At 38.4% G+C, this 23,002-nt stretch overlaps 1 long non-coding RNA gene across 2 annotated transcripts in view; it reads left to right on the forward strand.

The window, feature by feature from the left end:
• Positions 1-22,651, forward strand: part of LOC106786219 — a 25,771-nt gene extending 3,120 nt beyond the window's left edge. The window contains exons 2-4 of one of the 2 annotated variants that reach the window (XR_001381630.1): positions 13,916-14,076; positions 15,335-15,528; positions 18,513-18,600. This is a non-coding gene — a long non-coding RNA (uncharacterized LOC106786219). Of the gene's footprint in view, positions 1-13,915; positions 14,077-15,334; positions 15,529-18,512; positions 18,601-21,142; positions 21,572-22,221 lie in introns of those variants that run through there. The other variant, XR_001381629.1, reaches the window with a different exon arrangement.
• Positions 22,652-23,002: the final 351 nt, after the last annotated feature.

Consider the following 23,002-nt stretch of genomic DNA (forward strand, 5'->3'; position numbering starts at 1 on the left):
CTTTGCTCTTCTTTCTCCCTTTTTCGCACAGTAGCTTTATAATAGTATTAGTCGTGGAGTAGTAGTAGTAGTAGTACTAGTAGCAATAGCAATGGTAATAGTAATAATAGTAGTAGTGTAGTAGTAGAGTAGTAGTAGTAGTAGTAGTAGTAGTAGTAGTAGAGTAGTAGTAGTAGTAGTAGTAGTAGTAGTAGTAGTAGTAGTAATAATAATAATAATAATAGTGGTAGCGTGTGGTGGTAGGAGCAGCAGCAGGGCGTGCGCGCAAACGTGTATGCGTGCCGGAGAGTGCGTGCGTGAGCAACGCGCGAGGGTATAGTTACCGAAATGTTAACCTCGTGGAACCACTTTTTATCGAGTGTCGCAAAATTCATAGGAACCTCGCGCAAAAGAGTAGTGGGGCTAAGTCCCCCCTCTCGAGTCTACTACTCGCGAGAGGGGCGGCTTCACCCCTCCGTACACCGCCACCGCCACCACCACCGCTTCGGGCCTGCTTTGCTTGCCTGTTCTGCCTGTGCTTGCCTGTTCTGCCTGCTTGCTTGCTTGCTTGCTTGCTTGCCTGCCTGCTTGCTTGCTTGCTTGTCTGCCTGCCTGCCTGGTCCTCGCCAATTCTTTGGCCCCACCATCGCTACCACCACCGGCGCAACCCTATCTCTCTCTTTCTCTCTCTAATTTCTCATTCCTCTTCCTTCTTTCCTCTTATTCTACAACGGACGCGCGCGCGCCGCGTACTTTGCTCTATCTCCCTTTCTCTCTTTCTCCTCCCTTCCTTCCTTCCTTCCTTCAAACGTCCATCCTCCTGCGTCTCCCCACCTGCCATCTCTCCTCTCCTGCTCGGTAGTTTCGTTTGACTCTATCTATCTATCTCTCTCCTTCTCTCTCTCTCTTTTTTTCTCTCATTTTTTCTCTCTTTTTCTTTCTCTTTCTCTTTTAAACATTCTCCTCCTTCCCTCCGCCTGCTCGGCACCCTTCTTCCTCGTCCCCACCCACTCTACCCTTCCCTTCTGCCCCTCTCGACGTTTAGCCCGTGCATAGCCAAACTTATGTACAGTTAGCTGCGCCGAAGCTAGCCGCGCCGATTTTTCTGTCGTTGCGGCGCCCGCGAAACGCGAGTCCTCTTTCTCTCTTTCTTTCTTTCTTTCAATATTTCTTATCCTTTCTTTTACCTCACCCGACACTCTCCTTACATGACCGTGACTCTAACGCCTTCCAACAGATACGAAAGTTGTTTCTTGTTTTGCTTCGTTTCTAGCAAATGAATCTTCTTTTCTTTTTCTTTTTCTAACGAATTAGAAAAGAAAATCGATCGAAGGGATCATCGAAATTTCAGATACTCCTATTCGTATAATGGGATGCGCTAAAAGACAGAGACGGTAACGGAGAAAGAGAAAGAGAGAAATAGAGAGAGAAAGAGAGAAAGAGAGAGAAAACGACAACGTTGCTCGCGCACGTCATTCAATTAGTCAGCCATAGCAGCTATTAGTAAGGACGAGGCGCGATATTTTTTTGCGCCGTCGGCCGTCCGCTAGCCGTCCGCTTGACTTCCTTCCTCCTCTTGCCACTCGTTAAATTATCGGCCTCGTAATCTATAAACGGGTATCTTTTAATGTCACTTATAATTCTGATGCATCTGTGTCAACACAGTGCAAGGTGTTTATCTTTTCTTCTTCGTTGACGCGCCCGAATGTATCTCTAGATCTAAAGCGATAATGATAATGAGACTCACGGATGCAGATTCGTGTCCTTCGACGTTTAATCGAAGAATCGCGCCGATCTCACGATCAATATACATACATACATACATACATACATACATATATACATACTTATAATGCTATCTAATTATTTAAAATTTGTGCGATATAATTTATTAGTCTCTCTTTATATTTTTCTTTTCTTTCTTTCTTTCTTTATGTGTTTTCATATACATTTGGATATGTTTTGTTTTATTTTCATATCGATAAATCCTTATCAGTTTTTACAATAGTGCCAATTCACGATGATTTCTTTTAACGATTCGTTCGATTTGCTTTATTTCTCTTTTCTTTTTTTTTATTTCTCTCTCTTGGAGGAAAAAAAATTAATTCTTTTCAAAATAAGAGAGGTAGAATAAAAAGGAATGTTACTATTCGTCCGCGACGTGCATCTTCGCACATTATTATTATTATTATTATTATATATCGTCATTCGCAGTTTAAAAAGAATTTAACCAACACGTATTTTCGTTACGTTCCATCGTCTTGCGAAACTATGACCTTGGGTTACTATTTTGCTTTTGCTCGAGCGAAAGACGCCGAAGGATAGACACATATATCCGTTCGTAAAACACTTTCGTTTTTCTTTGTATCGTACGAAACGTCGAGGAGGAGTCAATCGTTACTACTTCCCTATTTTCCGATATGAAAATCGTAAACGAAAGGAATTTCTATCGTCGATCGTTCCTTTTATCCCTTTTCGTTAAATTTACGTTTCCTCAATTTTATTATCCACGTATATAGATCTAAATAAGTAAGTATAATAAATGACGATAAGAAAAATCGAAAACTACAAGAGAAAAAGAAATAGCAAATAACATAAGGGAATTAAAAAAGAATCGATTTACGGAATATCGATCGCGTTAACGAGTAACTCTCCTTCGAGCAGGTCAAATTTCTTGACGTTTATGTATATATATATATATATGTGTGCGAATGATCATGTACGCGCGAGCGCATGATCCATCCATGTAATTGGCAGATAAGCACGTTCTCGTTTGACTTATTCGCGAAGATACCTCGTTTATGACGAGGTCTCCTTTCGATCGTTTTTCTTCGACTCGACCGTTATTATTCCGACAAACTTTCGAACTCGCATACCACGTCGCTTTTATCTCTCCTTCGTTTGATGGCTTATCGGTTCGCGTTCGTGATCTAACGCGCGAGACCCAGCACCAAGCCCAAAGAAATGATTTTATATCGCGTCGTTACGTCCATCCGAAGGTTGTTTCTCGCGCGATCAGCGAATTTTCGTCTACCTTATCGTAACAAAATTTGTTACATACGTAAATACATACATACATATATACATACATACACACATACACTTTGCTTTCTCGATATCAAAACAGTGCAGTCGCAATAACCTACGATCGCTTAACATATTGACTTTGACATTGTATCGATAAGAATAAGATTCTTTTTCCTAATTATTTCTTTATAACAGATATGTTTCCTTTTTTTTTCTTTTCGTTAATTAGCTATTATTATCATCATTAATTATTTACCTACAACCTAAGGGATGACTTTAAATTTGAAATGATCCTTTCCGACGGTTCCTTTTTTAAAAAACGCTGAATAACACCCCGATTATTTCTCTTACCAAAACGAATCTTTGCGTACCCATCGACTTTCCTGCGGTTTCACGATGGGTAAAAGGATACCAATATCCCCAGCCGACGAGTTTAAAATATCTTTGGCATGAAGTCTCGTATTACCGCTAACCAAAATTCGTTTCGATCACATGCAAAACTTTTTCATAGCATCGCGATCTTTATCGGAATAACGATCGCGAAGAATCTTCTTTAGACTCGACCGATTATTTCTACTTTTTTTTTTGCCCTCCCCCTCTCCTTTTTTCCGCAAATATAAAGTTCCAAACGAATTCGTACCCATTTATTTATATAGACGAATTTTGAGTTATAACAAGATTATCCAGAATTTATCCTATCGGTTGGCTTCGTGCAAACCTATTTGTGGTATGACTAAACCGTCCGGGAGATAAGATTATAAAAGTCGCAGTTGTCGTCGATGTTTCTTGTCTAATGACCTCTGCAAGCGATACCGCGAGGTGGATATTTTTCTTAGCTTATATGATACAAATGCATTTTGCTATACGTAGAATATAAATTATGTTAGAAAATGAAAATGAAAATGAAAATAGTCTCCTCCCAATAAAAGAAACATTAAAATAAGACCAACGAATCAAAGGAAACGGTTTGGGATTGCCATATAATTCCATATACGGATCGTATATGCGTATCTACGTAATGAAAACGTAATATCGCGTGAAAGTATTTAAACGGCTTACTTAAAACATCGTCGATTAACAGCATGGCGATTACGTCACACAGAGGAGTCCAGGGTGCCACGTCGACTACGTAGAGATGTCGATATATGCGAAGTATATGTGGAAACTTGTATGTATACTACTATATGTATATGTACACGTTTCTTCTAGAGAGGATGCACGAAAACGGCCATCTTTTTTCGCAAGGTATATACACTCTTCCTTCCCTCTCGGAATGGTAGGTCCTCTTTCTCTTGCACTCTATGTAGGTGAGGTGGGATCTTTGACCCGAAGGAGAACCGAAGCCGATCGGTAGCTAAACACAGCTTCTTCGCCGAGACCGGTGATCCTTTTCCCCGGCTACTTACTTTCATCCTGACGCGAATGAGTTATAAACCTTGCTTCGATGTTGTCCCGATAGTAAAAAAAAAAAAGAAAAGAAAAAAACATCGCAATATACCAACACAATTTTTACAACCTATTATTGTCATTTTAAAATCGTTGTCATCATCAACATCACTGGAATGGATGGCATCTCAACATTCGACTGCGCACTTTCTCCTACATATATATTATCTCTATAAATAAATCTTCCGAAAATTTGTAATTGGATAATAAAGTAGAATTCTTCTTGGCAAGAAGTGCGAGACATAGAGGAGGACCAGGACCAGGACCAGAACAGAAGGTATATAATCGAGACGCGAGTATACGCTCGAAAACTGGTTCCCTCTTTCGTACCTTCGACTCGTCGAAAAGAAATGTGCTTCGTGCTGCTGTTGCTGCTGAAGCTACCACTACTGCTGTTGCTGTTGCAGTTGCTGTTGCTGTTGCTTTTGCTGCTCGCCTCTTTTACGTCTTACGTCGACCGACCAATACAACGACGTCGACTTAAGTCATCCTTGTAGGAAGTGAATTCATCGGGGGATAAAAAAAAAAGAAAGAAAGAAAGAGAAGGAGTGATAAATAACCGTAGGCTGACGCCTATACCATTTTATTTAACGTAAAGATTCAAGTTTCTAACGGACTATTTCTTTTCATTCGACCAAATCATCTATTCGTGGAATTAATTATTTTTGTCTTCATTATAAAAACAAAATATATACAGATGTTCGTTAAATTCGAATTCAAGAGTTCTTGGATCATCGATCTAATTATCTTTCATTTCGTACGAGAACTCATGCCAAAGACGAAGGAGAAGAAGAAGAAGAAGAAGAAGAAGAAGATGATGATGATGAAGAAGACGATGATGAAGAAGACGATGAAGAAGAAGAAGCAGAAGAGGCTGCGGCCCTTTTGCACAAGTCTTGCTAGCAGATTGGACAGGACGGCTCCCTGCACGTTTGCTATTCGTGCGAGGGCCATGAACCCCGAACAGGTTGCCCCCTTGGACGTTCACCTTCTGAAGGAACACCCCCCTCTCCCCTTTTCGCGCTCTCACTCTCTCTCTCTCTCTTTCCCTCTCCCTACAGCAGGCTTCTCGAAAACCTGGCTCGCTGGCCCTTCCTTGTGCTCCATCCCATTCCAAGGACTCGTCCGTCTCTTTCCAACCCTCTGTACCTTCTCTTTCTCCCCATTTTTCTCCCCCCGTCCACGAAAGCTGGCCACCCTGACCCTGAGGACCTATGTCGCTTCTCTTCCCCACTGTACTCGGACCCCTCAACACACCTACCACCCATTCGTGCGTACTATAGTCACGCTACACCGACGGTGTTAGATAATCCGATGCGTTAAAAATTTGTCGATCTTCTAAAAAAAACATCTTTAAAATTCTCTAAACACCTATGTTATTACGAATCAATATATGCAACGTCATTAATTTATAATAGATTTAAAAGAATATTTGAAAATATCCAGATACGTATTACTTTTTTCAAGAATATAATATATCATTTTCAAATTATCAATATAGATAAGATATAAAATTGTAGACGTTATATTTTTCGCTCTTCGAAGACAATGTTTCCCGGATACGGAAAATAGCATTACTTTGAGAAATATGCACGCTCGTGAGGTTCACAGGGGGAAGAGTCGGTTCGAATCGGTCGTAGAACGTTACTCGCTTCATCGGTTGGTTGCTGCTGGTCGATAAATTCTTCCCTGCGTCGGTGACCTGTTTACGTAAAAGGAACTACCAACATTTGGAAAAAAGTTATTCTATTAGCAACTCTTGTAGAAAATCGATTGCCAAGCATGGTTATTATTGTCGAGAGAATTTTTAAACGTAACTATACATACTTATAAGTATACACACTTATATATGTATATATATATATAAGTATATATGTAAGTATATAAGTATATATATATGTAAACGCATACAGAATAAGACAAAACTTCTTAGGTGGGCAAAATGTTTGTAGATAATTTTAAATATTGAATACTTCATTTCGAAATTATTAACGCCGAAGTTTTGTTTTTTTTTTAGATTATTACAGGTCGGATTAGTGAGTTTAAAAATTTGTCAATCCAATCCGATAGGAATAAATAATTTATTTATTATTATTTAAAAATTGCAAGATACGATTCGACGTAAACGCGATTATTTCGAAATCTTTGCATTGAATTTGTAAAACATTGGATGAAATGACGACATCGTATTTATATGTAAAAACCACTTCGAGGGAGAGAGAAAGAGAGAGAGAAAGAGAGAGAGAGAGAGCAAAGTTGCACCGATTTGCAGTATTCGTCGAACAAAGAAAGGACGAACTGGTCGTAAGCATTATAGATGCGTCATCCGCCTAGAATGCAACGTACATAGAAACGTCTTAGGCAACCGTGCGGACGTTTCCTAGAGTTTCAATTACGCTGACGATATATCTCCGACGGACGATATCTTCTTCAACGAGGAACTCGTCGAAACTCGATGAAACAATCGGCGTTCTGTTGCAACCAACAGATAGATAATATACATACATTGAATGTCACTAAAAAATCCTACGCCGTTACATTTACTAGAAAACTATTGGTATTATGTATCTCGGATTATTAAACCAATATAGAAATAAAATACTTTAGTATATCTTTATTATATATTTAATAAGTTTAACTTGAAAGCAATAATTTCAATTAAAGAATTAAGCAAATATAAGAATAATATATAATACATGTTCGCGTCATTAAAAGTCACATACATAATGGTATAAGTGTACGATTTCGTATTTGTTTAATTCACTTATTAGGTATATTGCTTTCAAGTTAAACTCGTTAAATATTTAATAAAGTTTTACTAACGTATTTATTTCTAGATTGGCTTTATCCTAAACACGATATACCAATAATTATCAAGCAAATATCGAGTAAGAGTAATGGTGTACGATTTTAAGTGACATTCACTATACATCTTTTTCGAAATCTAATTTCATTTGTTCACAAAATGAGAAAAAAAAAAAAATAATAGTTTGAAATATTTCAGCTACCGTTCAATTAGCTCGTCGAATGTCACCCTTAACTTTTTTATTTTTTTTTTTTTTTTTTTCGGAAGAATAAAAGAATCCAAATAGATATCTGTCAACATTATTTTACATTTTATTCGTGTACCAGTCTCGTTGTGCAACTACAATTCGAACGAATCACAGTTCGTCCATCATATATAGAGAGATAGACAGGTGGATTTCAAATAACTAGTCGTACCGGTAGAAATTCAATCTGACCACAAACGATATCTACTCGTAGAGAATCATTTGAATTTTACAGATAATCTTGTTGTGTTTCATTCATTCTGACCTGTCTAATAAAAATAACTATAGGAGGAACTTATTATTAAAGAATAATCAAAACTAAGAACCTTTCTTTTAAAACTTGCTCGAAGAAAATCGATCATTATAAAATCGATTAATCTTAACTTAATCAATATGCAATATTATACATTACCGAATATGAGGAAAGCAGAATAAGTTAAAGAAAAAAAATCATTTATTAAATCAAGCATATTTCTAATATATATATGTTTCCGGAATAGTAAAAAATTCAGGTAATGTTAGCAATCCCTCGGTGTTTTTTGACAACGTAGGAAACAGAAGAATTGTTACAGACTTTTCCTAGGCATTAGACATAATACCTAGATATTGTAGAGAATACCAAATGCTATTTAGGTAATATTGAAAAGAATACATTATCGGGCGACAGGCACACACACATACACAAACCCCCTCCCCATACATTCAACACACACAACAGCGAGCATGGAGCGGGTTTTTGAGACTGTCGTGTCGCTATACTATGCGCACTTGTAGACATTGGAACTCACTTTATGCCGGTGTGTTATTATGTAGGGCCCATTGTTACTTATCGTAGTAGAAGATTATATTACGTTTAGACTGATATTCATAGAGATTTCCATGGAAAATCTGTATCTTTTGTTCCTTATCGTATCGGAAGATATAAGCGGGTTTAGAGAGAAATGTTTCATATCTGTTTTTTTACTTTACCGGTTTCTCATTTGTTATTCTGCAGAATATTTAGGAAATGTAAGAGAGACATAAATACATTTGCTACGTTGTCAAAAAACGTTTTACATTGAGGGCAATGTCTGGAAATTGCTAACATTGCTTGAATTTCTCACTTTTCCGGTAACATATATATATATATACACGATGAAGAATATTCATCCAGATAAATTCACTTTTATTTTTGTTCTTTTATCTTTTATTATGTTATAAACCTCGAATGACGACTTGTTACTATCATCTTTTTTTACGTATATCGTATATCGTGCTTCGTATCCGTGAGTTTTGTATACCTTAAAGATCATTAAACTTTCGGCGAACAAAATCTTACAATAATCTCAAATTCATGAACACGAAATAGTGTTTAAATTAATAACTAATAAACGAGGAAAGAACATGAGTAAAAAAAAGAAGAAAAAGAAGAAGAATAAGAAGAATAAGCCGAAAAATGAAATAAAATGGACGCCTAACGCGAGAAAGCAGGAAACGCTTCTCGCGTTCCTACAATTTGCTCGATAAAAGGAGCAACCTGGTCCCTAATTCGGTGCGTTACCTTCCAATTATATGCGGGTTCGTTCTAACGCATAATGAAGAAGCGGAAGTGCGTCCCCGTCCGTTCGTGATTCGAGGCAAGAGTTTTGCCGGGAGCCCGTCAGCCATGCAATGGCATACGAACATATACACATACATATATACATACATACAAGTATGCATATGTACTTGCTCGGCCCACGAAGCTCCGAAATAATAAATAAATTCACCGGCGAAAGCGGTACCGGATGTCCGACCAAAACTACACGTATGTATAACCGACGTCGATGCTAACGACGACGCAGCCCGTTGCATGCGGAAACGCCAAATATATATATATATATATATATATATATATTTATATTAAAGATCGAAGTTGATTCTTATGATTATTATGAATACTCTCTCCTTGTTTTTCTTATAGAAATAAATATATGAATTAATCACGTATAAAAACTTGATCTGTTTTCTTATACTCATATTCACTCATTTACAATATCAGATCTTTCACGATACATTTATTAAAAACAATCTATTTTTTTATATCGTGAATATGAAATATCTATATATCGCGAGTTAATTTTCTTTTCTATAAAATAATTAATCATTATTTTTCCTCGTTTGTAATTATTTTTCATCAAACATAAATAAAATTAGATATTTTTATTAAATATCTTACGGTAACAGTTAATCGTACGTGATATTTACCTTTTCTTATTTTATTCGTAACTAAAGTAGAAAATGATACTTCTATGTTTGACTAAGACTAATGATGGGTATTCAAAAACTAGAGAAATTTATCTGTCGTGATTGAATACAGAGATAGAGTAGTAATATTTAAAACATTGAAATGATACAGATTAGAGAAGCGAGGTGTGGTCGATCAGCAAACGGACCAGCAAACTCTTCGAGGTCAACGTGATCGTTCGGAATTGTCGATCGAAGTGTTTTGCTCGATGACGCAAGACGGTTGGTTATGAAATCGGCGAAGCAAGGTCCATAGAGGCTTCGCGATTTTTAGACTCGTTTGCAGATTTCGCGGCACCATTGCATAAATAACATATGTACATAAATTCGCCTCCGTATGTATATATTAAAAAATACTTGTGTATTGACATATATATATATATACATTATATTCGTATATACATACATTTTACAAGATATTTATTTTTTTTTTCTTTTGGTACGAAAACGAGTCTAAATAACGTATTTATTACAAGTCGAAGGATGCTAATAAGAAGTAAAATTTTCATTTTTACTACTCGTTTATTTTCGGCCCCAAAAGAGTATTTCATCCAAACGTAAAAGGGTGCTCGTAACCGAGTGTTTTTCACTATACACGTTTTTAAACGCAGTTGAATGCGACGCGAATATTCACGCGGCGATTTATCCTGAGATTTCTCGCGGCGATAAAGCTACTTTCACCAGAAAAACCAGATAGCTTTTGCGATTTTCGTTTTAGAACGGACAACGGGAGGAACGGTGCATACGTTAAACTTGCATCAACAGTCGAACACCTGTCCTTGCGTCCATATGCAAGGATATCTAAAGATATTAATACGAAATATTATTTTCTACAACATTTTCATCTCTTTCAATCTCTTTATATTTTTGTATTTATTTTTCGTTTATTATTGGAAATCGAAAAATGGTAATCCTATTAGGCCGTTGAAATCTTATTAGATTTTGTTCGCATAATTACGTGATAACATTGTTTCTTCGCGAAAAACGATCATTCGATGACTTGACGCGTTTACTTCGAAAGAAAGGGGTTATCGTTTCAATTCTAAAACGATTTGCGATTTTCCGTTGTCGATAAACTCGCGTTCGTGACTTTCTTAATCAATATACTCGTTGAATTTATTATTTAATACATAGGAACTCTGCAACGATTCCGCGTATTCATCAAAGCGTGTCGCAAATTTGCTAAACAATAAGTAGATTGCACAAAAATAAATAAAATCGAGCATTTTATTATAACGCAAATATTTGTGGTTCATGAAAGAAGAATTCGGGTCATGATGATTGCAAATTCATGAGAGAAAGAAAAAGAGAGAGAAAGAGAGAGAGAGAGAGAGAGAGAGAGAGAGAGAGACCTTGGTATATAAACGACGAGACATACTACTTTTATAAATACGTTTATTTATTAAACTTTGATTAAATATTTAAATCTATTCTATCTTCTCGTAAAGTTATTTCAGAAATGGCTGAGAGTTGAGTATGTTTTTCCTTTCTCAAAAGGATTTTCATTTATTCCCAAAAGGAGCAGATATTTTCGCACGATAACCTCTCGGTGTTATAATCGCGATCAACTTTGCTCTACTTTCGACTATCTGATCGTTCGAGAATGTGGGGATCACTTCTCCCTTTTTTTTCTTTATACATTTTGTTTTCCAAGCGCAACCAAAGGTAAAGTTATTATGCGCATCGTTAAGAATTTCGTCAAAAGGCTTTCGTTAAATATTTTTATTACGCGTGTAACATGTCCGTTATGCAAACAAACCCTCTGCGTATTCGTACATACGTATATGTATTAATTATACAAGTGACCAGTAAAAGATAATTATAATTAGGACATATCCCATCTCTAACCGTGAATTCGATGTAAACGCACTTCATGCTGGCTTAACGTATTTACAATGCATCTACGTTTTCGTTTATGTACAAGATCGTTACACTTCAAAAACGAGCGCCTTCAAAACGGAACGCCCCACGGCAGTTCGTATTTATAAATAAAAAGGTACGACCAGGATGATAGCTTGTAATGCAAATCGAGCTGACTATGGAAATTCGTATTTAGTAATCGTTGTCACACGATCACGACAATACTCTCGATTCCTGACGCTCGATTATGATGTTAATATCAATTTATCGTTACTTTATCGTTAACAACACGGTATTTTCCTCTCGAAAAGCAACGATTGAACGCTTTGAGAACTCATTTACTATACATACGTATAAGCATATGCGTGTACATCTCTCTCTATATATATATATATATGCAATGTACATACACGTATGTTTACTTTTAACGATCTACTTCACAAACGACTCTTTTATTTTCATTTTCAGTAAATTCGTAAACACCGAAGGGCCAGACAAGGTTGCACGTTTTTATATTGTAAATCGGGATAACGCGAGTTGGGACTCGTACATAACAAATATGGTCGTCTAAAGTATGGAATGGGTGGGTGGGGGGTTAGGTGAGGGTGAAAGCTCGGTGAACATTAGAACACGTTTCTACGTTTCCTTGGCTGCTCGAGGATGCATAGAATTTTTCAATAGACAAAGAAAAGCGCGTATGCATCTGCTAGTGGTCATGACATAAAGCATACAGCGCATACTTGGAATTTCCCAAGTGTCAACAAAACATTGTCGAGTTTCTCTTGAGGTACTCGAATCAGAGAAATCCAAGTTTTGTCTATAGATGTAATTCTGTTGTTCTTTCCTTGTATTATATTTATTTAAAAACAACGAACAAAGTCGAATAACGTTGCTGATCATCGCTACGATAATCGCCACGACTCTCTTGGCGTAATGAAAGTTTCTTACCACTTGGCATTGAACTTAAATATAGAATATACGAGATAAGGTATTTGCAAGTAATAGCAACGATCGTGTAAAATGTATGACGCGGAATACTCAATAGCTAGAAATTAATTCGCAACGATTGAATGAAGAAAAACATCTTTATTTCTCGTTTGAGAACAAAGATTGATCTACATTGTGAAATAAAAGAAAAAAGAAAAAAGAAGAAGAAGAATAAGAAGAAAAAGAAGAAGAAAAAGTTTCGGGGTGTCCAGCCAAGTTGAAAGTTATCGCAAACTTGTCCCTCGCCTTTTCCATCCTTCGACTTCCTTTCACCGGTTTCTTCAACGGCGAGAATGCGAGCCTTCCTTTTCTCTTTCTGCAGGACGCACGCGAGCCTCTAATTGTGAGCGTCCGTGTTACAATGAAATTCGTAGACGTTGGTACGCGCGGAACCGACCTCATCAAGATATACCTTTTATTACCCTCCACCCTCGTTTACTTTCGTTCGCTAAACTCGCGAACATTACACTCGAAATTAGATAATAAACAATTCCCGATTTCGTCAGAAAATTCGTTAGAAAATTCGTGTAAACTTGTTCTAATGGAAAGAAGAAAAAGAAAAAAAAAAGGGATCTCAAAAAATACTCATTTTAATTCGTGTTCATGAATTTTTAAGAAAAATCCGCAAACCGATAACAATAAATGAATCGAGTAACGAAGTACATCGATCGTTAATTACTCTCTTTCATTAACATTATATTCTCATACCTGTAGGAATCTTGGAAAGATCGAAAGCAGAAAACAAGCATTATAATCATCCAGCGATCGAGCTCAGCGGATTAGCCTGGGTTGCGCCGAACGAACCCCTGGCGCGGATTCGGCATTCGATGCCGACGATTTTATCCGCATCACCCTCGATACGAATGCGACTAGAGAGACAGAAAGAGAGATAGGAACTGAGGGGGAGAAAGAGGGAGAGGAAGAGAGAGAGAAAGAGAAATAGATGGTAGGAGGAAGAGCGAATGCCTAAAACCGAATTTCGTCGTTCGGGTTATGCATATACCCTAGTCGATATTGCAATTAAATTCGTTGAGCTCGCGGAACACATCGGTCAAGGTAAACACGCGCGTTTTATTATTTGCACGACTACTTTGTTTGCGAAAATTACGTATTCGCGCGACGATCATTGTGCGACTGTTACCATCCTTCCCTCCCCCCCCATCCCCTCGCCGTTCCCCTCATTTCTCTCTCTAGCTCTCTCTCTCTTTTTCTCTCTCTCTCTCTTGCGCAGATAGGTTGAAAACGTTGTTGGAAATGAGTGGGAGGAAGGATCCGAACCCGTTGTTCCAATGTTTTTGCAGAGCGAGACCAAACGGCATGAACTAACAAATTCGTTTGTTACCACCCGGCCCGTAGTCTTGCTCCTGGCCGGCCGGGGCTGCCTGGGGTAGAAGAGGACCGCGCCGCAAAATGGATAGAGCAAGATCGAAATGTTATTAATGCTACGCCGCACGGTCGAGAGGTAAACAAAAATAATTAATATTTATCATCCGCGATTTCCGACGGAACAGCCAATCGGAACGCAATATTCCCCGAAGCGAGACGGATCAACCCAAACGCGTGACACATATATTGCGATTTCGTTTTAGTAGTGGTAACTACTATTCTACCGGTAGTTGTTGTTGTTGTTGCTGCTGCTGCAATCGCTGCTTGATTTTATCCATGTCGTGTTCCTTTTTTTTTTTCCATAAAAATCTATATACGTATCGCGAAAAACAAAATTTTCTATAATGTACTGTTTCGAACAATCATATTAATGAAGAAGAATTCATATATCTGCCCTCACCCATATGTTCCAATGTTTCATTTGTTTTGATCGTTTATGGCAGAGTTTTTCTTCTTTTTTTTTTCAAATTTATTTCGCTTTTTTTGTTCACATTTAAAGAACAACAAATTGTCTCGGGTCGATATACGACGTTTGTTAAGCACAAATTTTTGTGCAAATAATTTACTATACATGTATGCTTAATAGAAACTTATGACTTTATATCGGGACGCATTCATTGGGCTGTATGTGTAAAAAAAACGATATACTATTATATCTCAAAGATTTCTTCGAAACATTTAGCTTCTTTTTTTTTTTTCAAATAGTCGTCGCTATATATAATACAAAGCTATCCGTCAACCATAAGGATTGAATTGACGAAGTTAGGAAGGATATAGATCCCGGATATACCCTATTTGGAGGGTCATTGTACGGTACGATTTCTTACGCTTTCATTAACCAACCAGAACGTGTATTATTATCTGCGATTTTCTAGATGACAATTAGCGGTCACTTTATCGCGACGTAGATATTCCCGCAGAGAGTTTAGTTTCGCGTATAATATATCGAATCTATTGTTCAGACGAGCATATCTCAAAAAATGCGATAGGACGGATTATTATGATCTAAAGTTCGTTCGTTTATTCGTTGCTACCCGTTCTTAACAATTTGAAAAATCTTATCTTTTTTATAAATCGCGAATTCGCGATAAAACACAGATAAAAAAACTGTTTTAGATCTTTAGAGAAGTTTCTTGAATAAAATTTTTGGTAACAAAGCAATTGCACAAATCGAATTAAATAATTGATCGTCGGATCTAAATGACAGGAAGAAAGATAAATAAAAGAGAAGAAAATAAGAACGAAAATTAGGAAATAAATTCATCAGATATCTTTAGTAGAATAAAAAGGAGTTCTCTTATTGGCTGTTCACACCTTATCCGTTCAACTTGAAGATAGGAATCGGCGAAAAGTACGAGAAGGATTCGTTGTTCCGTTCCCAAACTTTTATGGGAGAGTGCAAGGCGGCAGGATGCAACGAAACAATCGTTCGTCAGGAAGAGTGGAAAAAGTCAGAGCGGATTCACGAAGCCGTGACCAGGCCAAAGCCCGGGCCAAGCCAAAATTCTTACCTCGAGAGAATTCACCGGTAAGTACAAGAGAATCGTATTCACGCTTCCGTGTAGTTACTTTTGCTCGCGGTTTCGTTCGTCAAAACACCACGTCGTTGTTCTCCCATTTTTTTTCCCTTCCCCTTTCCCTTCCCCTTCTTCTTTTCCTTCTGCCTCTACTAATTCTTTTTCTTCTTATTATTCTTCTCATTTTTCTTCTACGAACTCTTACGCGGGTCTAATTTACCTTCTCTGGTAAACCGGTCGTTTCATTCCACCGAATAAATTCACGATCGAATATAAAAATGAAAAAAAAAGAAAACATTGGAAAAATAGTTACAATCCAAATAAACATAACCGCTTGGTTTCTCACGGCGAAAGAGAATTTTCGGATGAAAAGATTGAAATTTCGTCGAAGCTGAAAGAGTTTTGTGTTCTCTCTTTCTCTTTTTATCTTTCTTTTTTACTCGTTCACTGCAAGCAAGTTCAAGAACCTCTTAAATTAGGCGTAGTTTACGGGAGGCAAAAACCTTTCGGGCGAACGAGTCACGGCTATTTCTTTCTCAAATCAAACATTCTGGAAATAAAGTTTCGGCATCCTATGCTCGACTTGCTCCGTGCACGCAATGCGCACGCAACGAACGAGCCTACCCCGAGAAGAGCATGCAAACGTCTCATGCAAGCAGTGGCAAGCGTCTTGTACGTTGAAATGTAGAAGTGTGCGTGTGTGCGTGCTCTTACGCGCAAACTAACACATTCAACTATACATGGTTATCACGAATTTTTTCTTTACAAATTTCATATCCGTACGTTAGGTTATTGCATTAAAATCTTCAAGACTAACTTTCATTAGTTTTTATCCATTAAAGTTTGTTAACACACCAATCTAGACTTTTTTTTTTATTTAATATTCTATAATAGTAAATTTTTTTCAAGCGTATATGTACGATAAAAGTATGAAAAAAAGATTTTATAAAAAATGACTTAGAAAATAATCGTAATAATTACTAGCACACGTATATAAACCTAATTTGATTATTTTTCCAAATTAAAATATATAATATCGATTTAAATGAATTAAAAAAAGACGTTCAAGAGACAATTAAAAAAAGTTGAAAAAACAATGAAAGCTAAATAAAATAGTTTTATAAGTTATAACCGCCATAGTGTTATCGGGCGTTACCTTAGACATTTTCCCGGGATCGACGGGGAACAAGTTTGGATTCTAAGTGGCTAATCCAAGTCAACCGAAGGGGCAATACACCGATGCCAATACAAGAAGAGGGGTGGCATGTAGTAGAGGTGGCGAGGGAGGGGTGGACCGAGGCGGCTCGTATCCGCGGGCAGGTGGTCCTCGGCTCAAAGAACTTTTGTCCGGCCGTTGATCCTCCTCTCGCAGAACCCGCGATGAGAAAGAAAACTTCTTCTCCGTGCTTGGTTCTCCTCCTCGCCATAGAGAACGGATGGCACGACAGTTTTGTCCGAGTGTAGAAAGAGCTGGATGATGGTAGTATTACTCTGCTGAGAGAAACAAAAATAACAGAAAAAAAAAAAAAAAAGAGGGAGAGAGAGTAGAAGTAGGAAGGAGCAAANGAAAGAAAACTTCTTCTCCGTGCTTGGTTCTCCTCCTCGCCATAGAGAACGGATGGCACGACAGTTTTGTCCGAGTGTAGAAAGAGCTGGATGATCGTTCGTTCGTTTTTCTTGTTTAAAAAAAAAAAAAAAAAAAAAAAAAAAAAAAAAAGAGAGGGAGAGAGAGTAGAAGTAGGAAGGAGCAAAATGGCAGAAAGTGATAGAGAGAGGTAGGGGGAAGGAGGAGGAGGATTCCGAACGGTGAAATGCCTTCGAAAACGAAAGAGGCGCGCCGAAATGGGCCGATTTCCGCGTGAAATTCGAAAGCGTGCAAGAACCAACCGAAGAGTTCTTCTTCTCTTGTCTGTGCCGAGTAGTGCTTTGAGAGAAGATTCTTTTTCTCTTTCTTTCTTTTATTTTTTTTTTTTATATCTCTCTACCATACCTATCGACATATATACATGCGCATATATTTATATATATATACACACCTACACAGTATTTCTCTTTCAAATAACAGTCGGACGAAAGTCATGCTCGCCGCTGACAAGTAGAGGAAAGTGGAGAAGAAAAATTTCGATCGGAGTTACGTATATCTACCTACCTACCTACCTACCTATCTACCTACCTTCCAACCAACCAACCTACCTACCTACCTAACTCTCTTCACAAGAACGATCTCTCGCGAAGCTCCCGTGCTAGCCTGGAACATCGATGTAAAAGAGAATGAGGGGAGAAAGGAGAAGATGAAGATAACGATCCTTCTTCATCCCAATTTCTACGATTGCAACAATGTCTAGAAAGGTCTGCACGCCAGCGCGATTTTTCAACAGCCTAATCATGCCCCTACGAATAAACCCCTCGAGGAATAGCTTTCTTTCTCTCAATTTCTTTCGTTCTAGTCGTTAGGTTAATTTCGACGAAAAACTTCGATACCTCTAAATACGTGTATACCGTCTTAGAGAAAGAGTCCCACGCTTCTCTTCGATCTTCTATTATTTTTTTTTTCTTTTCTTTTTTTCTTTTTTTATTATTATTATTTTTTCTCAAAACTTTTTTAAACAAAATATTATAATACGTCAGAGACTAGTAGTAGATTTTCTCTCCTCTGTTTACAGTGAAAGCGATCCAACTTTGGTGCTCAGTTCTTTTTTTTTTTTTCAATTGCATAACGATCAAGAAACCATACTCGAATGAAATTCTTATGGTATAAAGAATCTATCGTTTTTGATTCAACGCGCTAAATTTCTCCTTCTCCTTCTCCTCTCCCGACTATCTCTTTATCTCGTAAACGAAATCAATAACGTATAAGTAACTAAATGATATTAAATTTATTATAAATCAATTGCACAATACTATTATTATTTTCCGATATTTACTTTTTACACCTGAGTAAAATCTATCATAGTAAATATAAATGATTTGAGAACGTCAATTCTTTTTCCAATAGGATGGACGAAACTGATGAAGAGCGAAAGAGAAAGAAGACTTCAAGAAGAAGAATAAGCAGAGAGCGGGACTTTGCCGCGATGTTGTGTAGTACGATGGCATCGTATTGCATCCACGAGTCGCTAGTAAGCGGACACGATTGCGCGACGACGAGAGGGAATAAGAAAAGGGGCTTTTGGAAGGGGGGTAGAAGGAGCGATTGACAGGAGAGAGAAAGAGAGATAGAGTAGAGAGTAGAGTAGAGAGTAGAGAGTAGAGAGTAGAGAGAGAGAGAGAGAGAGTGCAGAGAAGAAGGCTGAGCCGAGCGTGAGCGCACTCACGAGGATGAGGACGAGGAGGAGGAGGAGGTGGAGGAGGGGAAGGGAAATGGCCATAAGAGAGAAAGAGAGACAGAAAGAGTGAGAGAGGAAAAGGGTCGCCACCGAAAACCGACTAGCGATTGCATTAAGTAGAAGAGGCACGATGATTCCGTGCGGGCGGTGGTAGAACGGAGAGAGAGAAAGAGAAAGAGAGAGAGAGAGAGTGAGAGAGTAAGAAGGAGAAGAATATGAAGAGGAGTACGACGAGGAGGATGGAAGAGGTGGTGAAGCGAGGGACGGGGGATGAGGGAAAAGGGGGTAGCAGAGGGGAAAGGGGACAGGGAGAGAGGGTCTAGAAATTAGGTTGTTGCACCGGAGAACGGGTGGGAGAAGCCCAAGGCCCTTGGTAACTTCCCCTACGTGAATTTAGGCCGTTGCACTTTTCGGACCCGATGGTGGGGACCCAAATAGGAGGAATGCAATGATGGTGGGGAGGGCCATGCCGCTGCAACAGCCGCCAGAACGAAGGGATAGTGCTTTTAGGTGCAGCCTCAAACTCGGTAGAGGGGATTCTAGCAAAGACACAGGGCCGCAGCTAGTCGTTTTCCTCGTCGTCGTCGTCGTCGTCGTTATCGTTGTTGTTCGTATTGCCGAAATTGATTTATCAAGTTTTAGGAAAAGAAGGAATTGACAATGTTTATGTATCGTTATATTATGTTTAAACACGACTTCGTGTCTTCGATTAGGAGGACAATAGTTTTAATGATGGAAAATTATGCTAGCGTAATCGTACTTATTGTTGATATGTATTAGTATATATTTTAAATTCGAACGATTAGCCATCGGTTCTTCTCAACTTACCGTTTAACAACGACTAACCGATACGATATAGAGGTACGCGCATTAATAATGAAATACCTCGTCGACGTCTCGTATAGCTTCTTTCGTATTCCATTATTTGCTAATGCCATTCACGCTCGCGTCCGAGCCACGATAAACGTGACGCGACACGAAACAACACGAGACGGGCGTCGTATTACACACGTGTATTAGTCGTGATTTCGCGATATATCGATTTGTAGAATCAAGCCGCGATTTCTCATGATTTCCTTGTTTCTTACGACCTTCCTTTGACCACCCTACGTGTACCACCACTACTATAGAGTTCTACCGCCATCGTGTACGATCGACCACAGCCTACGAACAAAGAACTCCAGGTGCGAATATTATACGATCAATCGTTATCGATCGTATTTTCTCGAACGTAGCTCGTTCGTTTGATGAAAATTGGCTTTCTATTTCTCTCTCTCTCTCGCTAGCGCTTCTTTTTTTCTCTCTTCTTCTCCGAGACGCAAGAAGACCTCTTTCCTGTAAGAAAAAAAAATATATTTCAGAAGGTTCTCTCATAAGTGCGAGGTTTGGGTACAACGATCGTTTGAACAAAACTAAAAAAGAACTAACAAAACAAAAAAAAGAAGAAACTACCGTGTACTTTCGACGATACGTGACGAGGGCAGCGACAAGAAGATGGCTGCTCCGCCATACTGATGAGAGTGGGAAGAGGAAGGGTGTGACGGGGGGCCAAAAATTGGAGATCGCTACTTTAGCAGAAGAGAAAGAGAAAGAGAGATAGAGAAAGAGAGAACATAGCAAGATACTTCTAAATACTACTGCTACTACTACTACTACAACTACTATTACTACTACGTATATAAATGTATATTTGTATTCCGGACGAGAAAGAAAGAGAAAGAGTAAGAGAGGAAATTATATCCAACGAGTAGAGAGGAGTCGACGCATAACTAGTGGAAAGAAGAAGAAGAAAAAGATGAAGAAGAAGAAGAAGAGGTAGGCAAGAAAAGCGGCAGGAACGAAGATTGGAAGAGTAGAGAAGACAAACGCGAAGCGAAAGGAATAAATTGCATTAAGCCGTTCCACCTAAAATAGGCTTGGCCCACACATCCGCCCTTGTAGTAGCAAAATAAATTAAATTATATCTTTTACGCGTTAGAATAAATGTTGTTAATAAAATTAACGTAAAGTACGTAAAGTAGTATACCTAATAAATAATAAATTATGAATAAATTAGAGATCCTAGGAGAAGAAGTTTCGATGTTATTGTAGGATTGGTATTAAAAATACAAAACAAAACAAAAGGATAAAAATAAAGAAGAATAACAAGAGAAGGAAAAAAAAATGATAAAGAGAAGTCGATGTGCACTGGTAATTTGGTTAGCGATGGTAAAAGGAGTCATAGTAGAAACTCGAAGCCATTCTCATAAGCCTTCTCTCTCTCTCTTTCCTTCCATTTCTTTCTATCTTTTTCTTTTAGGCGTACATTGCGCAGCGACGGGTGAGCGAGCCAGCAGTTAGAGGGACGGGAGGGCCGTGTGGCACCGATGCATTTTGGGACTATTCCGCGGAGTTGGAGCGGTGGCTTGCTACGGGGCGGAGCCGGGAGGGGCACCGAGTTGCGGGGCCCTAGCAACGAGAGGAAGACGCCTAGCAACGCGCGTTCCCTCCTCTCACCCTCCCTCAACGTTCTTCTCTTCTCCTCTCTCTCTCTCTCTCCCTCTCGTCCAACCGAGTCTTCGTGTGTCAAGAGAAAGAGAAAAAAAAAAGAGAAAGAGAGAAGGAAGGAGAGAAACGAGAACCTAGCATGCATTTTAGGCCCCGAGCCTGCAGCTTGGCCCGGCCATCGAGCCTCGAACGGGCCCATCGTGGAACGAAAGAAAGCAGTCTCACCGGATGGTGGTGGGGGGTAAGTAGGGTTCACAGAAGGTTTTCGACTCTCTCGCCCGCTCCGATCCTACCAACGGCGACTAGTTTCTTCAGTGGTTCACAAATTTCCCCTTTTTTTCTCTCTTTATTTTCTTCTTTATTTTTTCTTTATTTTTTCTTTATTTTGTCATTTAATTTACATATAATAATTCATCAAATGAGAAACGCTACGAGGATATCGTACAGAGATAGATAAATCCTCGTTATTAATCTTTTCGATGAAATAATGAAGAGAATAATACGTTTTGTAGTTTTATTGACGCGATTATCCACGAATCTTTCTTTTTATTATGCTTAAAATTCGTTCGGACATATAATACAAGGTAAAAGTATCGCATCGAACTTGTCTCCCCTCTTTCATACGCTACTCCTCTACCCCTTTTTCACGCGATTGGGGAAAAGCTTTTACTTGTAACTTTCATAATGTGCTAATGAAGTTTATTTAAAACGAACGTAATAAAAACAGAGAGAAAGAGAGCGAGGGAGAAGGAGAATAGGATATAACGCAACATTGCGTTAAATGTCTGGTGCCGACATCAAGCTTAACGATCGTTACCAAATCCAGCGATTTCCAGAAACAAACGTATTTCGAATCGAAAAAAATAATCGAAAATGATATTGTTTTTGCAGATTCGAAAAAAGGATTTAGTTCGTCGTCGTCGTCGTCGTCGTCGTCATTGTCGTCGAAAGGGCGAGCTCGATAAACGCAACATTCGTGCACTCGCTCGACTGCACGCAGCGTCAAACTAATTGCACACGCACGTGGTACTAAAAAGCATACACACATTTACTTACATTCGTATATATATACATAGAAAGGGAGAAAGAAAGAATACGCAACGCGTCTACACGCGACTAAGCCGTTATCTGAGATTCGTGTTAGGATAATTCGCACGATAAACCGCCGCAACGCGTCGCAACGACATAAAAATAGTCCGGTAACCCTGACAAACTGCTTGCTTACCACCCCTTCGACGCAATGGCATCGATCGAAAATTGATTTTTCTTTATCATTTGCAAAACATTTTATGGAAAATAATAAAATTACTGTTCCTTTTTTTTTTTTATTCTAATATCTTTTTCCCATATTAATTTCATATCTTGAACATAGATTATACATAGACATTCACTTGTATCATGTGAATATTAAAAATTTGATAATTTATCGAAGGAACACGTATTTGCACTAAATATAAAAAGAAAAATGTATTTGCCGTTTACAGGAGATGGTTCTTATTCTTTCGGAATATCGCATGCAAACGAGCATTGGAATGTTCAGCAATGGTAATCATGTCATTTTACTGGACAGCGTATAAACTTGGCTCACATATGTCGCTTTGCTCTCTTCGCGTTATCTTTGTGGTACTTATGTGTCATCATTGCTACCGGATATCGTACATTTCGTATATTT

Source organism: Polistes canadensis, unplaced genomic scaffold (assembly GCF_001313835.1).
Source record: "Polistes canadensis isolate GaletaPanama2010 unplaced genomic scaffold, ASM131383v1 scaffold_3, whole genome shotgun sequence".
Classification (NCBI taxonomy): Eukaryota; Metazoa; Arthropoda; class Insecta; order Hymenoptera; family Vespidae; genus Polistes; species Polistes canadensis.